Consider the following 5,772-nt stretch of genomic DNA (forward strand, 5'->3'; position numbering starts at 1 on the left):
AGGCGCTACAGTAAGACCCGTTGCGCATGTGCGTCTTTGCTAAACGTTAAAATCTTAATTCAAAAGGCTCCGCCCACGGACGGTTTTGCGGGCTCAGCAGAGGACTTAGGCATGGACGTAGACGGGCGAAGGACGAGAGAGAGAGAGAGAGAGCGCGCGCGAGAGCGGGGCGGCTCATGCGCAGGCACGCATGCGCACTGCTTTCTGCCAACCCTGTTATCAGTATCCCGTAAAACTCGAACACACGGTGGGAAGAGGCGGGCGCATGCGTATATGGGAGAATGTTCCGTCACAGAAGAGGCCGCTCCAATGGGCGAAAGGCGCAACTGTTGTATTACTCTTTATTTTCAATAGAGCACATGGTCGGGTCGTGCCAACTGCTGCATTGCTAATAATCTTAGCGCGTTGTTTAATTCGTCATTAACAATGATATCTATCTATCTATCTATCTATCTATCATCTATCCAGATATAATTATATCTACAAAATATATGCATGTTTATTAATATCATTTCTATGATAATTTGTAATAAATTTTACTAATTGAACAAAGGAATTGTGGCATATGTGTTCAATAACAATATTTCACCCCTGATGTAACAAATTATAATACAGTATTAATTATAATTATATTATGCTAAATAATAATTGTAATCCACCCTCGGAAAAAATAAAGGGAAGCATATGTTTAAAATATATATCTTATATAAATAGTACAATCACAGTTAACAGCAACAACGCAACAAATGTGAGCTAATGAAATATATAGTTTTGCTTGTGTCTTTAGTATGCCCAGGTGATAATGGAATTATTTATTAAAGTGATTTATTAGAGCAACATACTATTTCCATTTTAGTAACCATTTATTAATTTATTATATTTTTCTCATTTTCAGTTCAGGAACTCAAGGTGACCTATTTATACATTGCTTTCTTCTACTTTTTCCCACAACTGCAACTTGTGACGATTGGTCAAGAGAGGAATTGGTCTTAAGTCACTCAGTGAGGTTCCAAGTCTGAAACTGGATTAGATTTTTCCTTTTCCAATTGCTGTAACACACTATGATATTTGTGTTATTTAGGTTTTAATTTTAATTTTTATGCTTTCATTATTCTGTAATGTATTCACACGCAGCATGAGAGAGAGAAAATAACAGAGGGGACAACAATATCTGTTCAATTAATTTCTGTCTTGCCTCTCTGTCAGATAATGACAGTCCTACACAAGAATAAAGCAGATGGTATTTTGTTCTGGACTTTATAATCCCAAAATCATTACTAAAATTCACTGTTGTTGTGGCTATAAAGTCAAAACTGAAAACAAAACAGCAATTTACTTTGAGAAAAGATTTTTTCATAGATCTGATCAGTATTCAAAGTATTGTGACATGATGACAACCAATGAGAATTCCCTAAGAACATAGGAAGACATTGTTGTCCAATTACCTCCTGTCAGACTGATAGCAACCTTCCAAAGCTGCCGACAGATTTTTGATATCTGTAGGAGTGGACAGACTGCAAAAAGCAGTCTACTCACTGTGTCCCAGAATATCCACGTTATCCTCCTCTCCTCCAACATAACCCTGTTTATCCTGCTCCTGGCTATCTGAGCTGGGGCATCTGCCCACATGTGCCCCCTCTATGATGGCAATGGTTGACCTTTACCTTCACAAAGGAGTGGAGTCATGAAGGAAGGGGAGGTGGGATTGATGACATCATGCTGCCTTCTGGGTCACTGCCCACTTTCACAGCCTTGGTGTTTTAACAAAGCACAGAGAGTTTTAACTTCTCTCCATCTCAAGGGGCATAAAACATGAAGGAACCTTACCACATCAGCCAAGTCACTTTGCTCTCATCACAATGAGCTAAAGCAGGCTTCTCAAACAGGGGTTTCCACATGTAACCTTCCAGAATGCCATGTCAGTTTGTTTTCTGGGTGTGCTGAATTACAGGCCCAATAGATCTGACGGGAACCAGGTCTCAAATAGAATCAACTATGTACAATAAAGTTTCTCCGTTGACTGGGATGATGCTAGGTCCGTATTACCTATATCCCTGATATGCATCAACTGTATACGGTAATTGGTTATGGTTTTGTTAGCTGTGTTATATAAACTGATCAGAGTTGCAGGTAGTCCTCAACAACCATTATTTTAGTGACCATTCAAAGTTACAATGGCATTGAAAAAAATGTGACTTATGCCCGTTTTTCACACTTATGACCATTGCAGCATTCCCATGGTCATGTGATCAAAATTCAGGCACTTGACAACTGGCATGCATTTATGATGGTTACCGTATCCTGTGATCCCCTCTTGCCAGCTTCTGATGAGCAAAATCAATGGGGAAGCCAGAGTCACTTAGCGATCATGTTACTAATTTAATAATTGCAATGATTTACTTAATAACTGTGGCAAGAAAGGTGGTAAAATAGAGCAAAACTCATTTAATAATGGCCTTGCATAACAACAGAACTTTTGGGTTGAATTGAGGTCATAAATCAAAGACTAAATCTACTCAAGTCACTGAGGCAGCATATGCAGATAGTCCTTGACTTCCAACAGCTCATTTAGTGACCAAAGTTACAACAGCACTGGAAATAGTCACTTATGACCATTTTTCATACTTATGATTGTTGCAGCATCCCCATTATAATGTGATCAAAATTCGAATGCTTGGCAACTGATTCGTATTTGACGTTTGCAGTATCCTGAGGTCATATGATCCCCTTTTGCGATCTTCTGACAAGCAAAAGTCAAGGAGGAAGCCAGATTCACTTAACAAACATATTACTAACTTAAATGCAGTGATTCACTAAACAAGTGTGGCAAGAAAAGTTGTAAAATGGGAGCAAAGCTCACTTAACTGTCTTTACTTAGCAACAGGAATTTTGGGCTCCATTGTGGTTGTAAGTTGAGGGCTACTGGTATCTGTTTTGTTGAAAAATTAATAACTTACTTGGTGTAGTAGATAAAAGTGGCAAGACACCCAAAGAGGGAGAAGAAGGAGGAGGTGGAGGAGGAGAAGATCTATGCACGTAGAAAATAATATATTAATTGGAACAGCCTTCCCCAAATTGTATTAGTTCACTACCAATAATCCTAAACTGAATATGTAAGCCATTGCAAAAAAAAGCCATTGCATGTGAAAAAATACCTTACAATCTTTCCATCTGGTGCTTCTGATGTATATTGGATGGCAACTGTCAGCACGTCTAAAGGGAGGATAATGGGAATTGTAGTGCATTTTTATTGGCAATTATGGAATTATAACTCACCATTTGAGCTGTGCTTTGTAAATATTGGGGGAGGGGGGAGCTAAAAAGCCTGGAAATATTGACATGACACACACACAGAATATGTGAGTGTGGTGGTATGTAGAGCAAAAACACTTTTCTATGTATTTGAATAATGATGGAGCCATGGAAATGCTCCATAGTTGTATTATTTTCCTTTTGAACGCCTCCTATCTTTTCCTTCCTGGAATCCTTCTCTGTGGTTTTGGAAATTTGGAATTTTAGATATGTATAAATGTTTATGTATTCTGGAAACCTACACAAAGAAATGCCATAGGGTAGAGCAATGTTTATCACCCTCAGCAACTTATATAGACGAACTACTAGCATGCTGGCTGGGGAATTCTGGGAGTTGAAGTGTCCACACAAGCGAAAAGTTGCTCAGACTGGGAAACGCTGGAGTAGAGGATCAACGCTACCGCTCTAGCCACTACCTCTATAGCTGTGAAAGAAAGCATCCTCGGTTTCTACGGCAACCGCGAACCGGCCCGGGAAGTGATGTTAATTACTTCCGGAGGCCACCACACAACTTCTGCAACGAAACTGGCGGGCTTTCGGCTGAGGTGGCTGGACGCCCCTGGACTGACTCCTTTTCCCTCCGCCCAAGAGACGCCCCTGCGAGCCGCTGGCGGGAGGCAAGCAGAACGCCTTGGGAACCCAGAAGGGATGGCGTGGCCCCCCCGTAAGGAGGGAAGGGAGGGCGGCTGCGGTTAGTTGCCCCTCGCGCTGCTCCTTCCGCCGTTCCCACCGTCTTTTTCTCCATCCAGGAGCGAAGTCTTTGCCCCGCCGCGAAAGTGACGTCTCGGAGGAATGCGAGGGCATTTGAAATTTTGGAATGCGAGGGCGGACATAAGGAAAGGGAAGAGGCTCCGTGGCGCCACGAATCTCAAAGGACGGGATCACTGGAAGTAGATGGGGGCAGCCTTTAAGAGGAAGGCCGGGCAAGGTAGAAACGGGACTCACGGTGAATTTGAGGAAAAATGGGTTGGAATAGCTGTAAAAGAGAAGAAGGGAGGGATGCCAGCAGCCTTCCCATAGGAAGTAAATGGATCAGAGCAGCCTTAAGATAAGAGTATAGCAATGCCCGCCCCATCACAGCAATCACACGATCCTCTACAACTCAAGAATGACCTAAGAAAATTGCATCAGAAGCCAGAGCTATAAAGCTCAACAGTTTGTTTAGTGGCTGTTCAAAGTTACAGCGGCACTAAAAAAAAGTGACTTAACGACCGTTTTTCACAGTTATGACCTTTGCACCAACCCCACCATCATATGATCAAAATTCAGATGCTTGGCAAAACTAGTTTATATTTATGACCGTTGCTGTATCCTGGGGTCACGTGATCAGCTTTTGCAACTTCCTGACAAGCCAGTCAATGGGGAAGCCAGATTCACTTAACAACTGTCTTACTTATCCACTGCAGTATTCACTTAACAACTGGCCAGAAAAGTCATAAAATGGGGCAGAACTCACTTAACAGATGTCTCACTTAACAACATACATTTTGGGCTCAATTGTGGTTATAAGTCAAGGACTGCCTGTACTGAATTGGAGCATGGGTTACTTGAAGGTGGTAGTATAGTCTTTATTGTCATCGTACAAAATAAATACAATGAAATTGGTAGCAGGTGGAGTGTCCCAAAAAGGAGCATCAGTCAAGCCTGAGGAGAAAAGGGTGGGAGCTGCTGTAGAGAACAGGATAATTTCACCAGAAATCAGTGAACTCAAGGCAGAAAGACGAGTGTGAACCCTTTAGAGACTTCAGTACTCAAAACCAATTACATTTGGAGCAGATCCATGATGGACATATGAGTGAGTATGGAGCAGAAGCAAAATGACCATCAGAACCTGATCAGACATGAAAGCTGAAGGAGAGCAATTCAGTAGCAGATTTTGATTGAAGACCCACAAAACTGAAATGATTCAGCCTTTCTTGAGATGACATTTGGGCATTATTGGCTCCATTACAGAAGTGAGTTCAAATAGCACTAGAGCTATGCTGAATATGTGGATATCCGATGAACAGGTGGCATTATCAGTGGATGCAGCAATGTAACATCTTTAAGAACAAAAAGAGATAGCAGCATCTACTGCTAAGTTTGCTCCCACTACTACGAATGATAAAAAAAAGTCCAAGAGCATTGAGATAAATACTGGCATCGTTAGCTAAACTCAAAATAACTCCAGGATTTCATGATAGTGACGTATGTGGACTTCAAGATGAAGTTGGTAGAAGCCATGGAAAAGGAAGAAACATTGGGCCCATGGAGCTGCCAGAATGGGCTCACCTACTACATTGGCAAATCTTGCCGCATCATTTGCAGATCTTAGGTTCCAGAAGTTTGTTGCTTAAGTCTATAGTATTTAGCCTATATTTCAAAGTATCAGTGAATAGTACTTTGCAGAAAACCGGGTAAGATATTTTAAAGAGATCATGAAGAGATTCTTGCAGTTGATCGAAACCAAAATGAAACTGA

The sequence above is a fragment of the Thamnophis elegans genome, chromosome 1, assembly GCF_009769535.1.
Source record: "Thamnophis elegans isolate rThaEle1 chromosome 1, rThaEle1.pri, whole genome shotgun sequence".
NCBI classification, from domain to species: domain Eukaryota; kingdom Metazoa; phylum Chordata; class Lepidosauria; order Squamata; family Colubridae; genus Thamnophis; species Thamnophis elegans.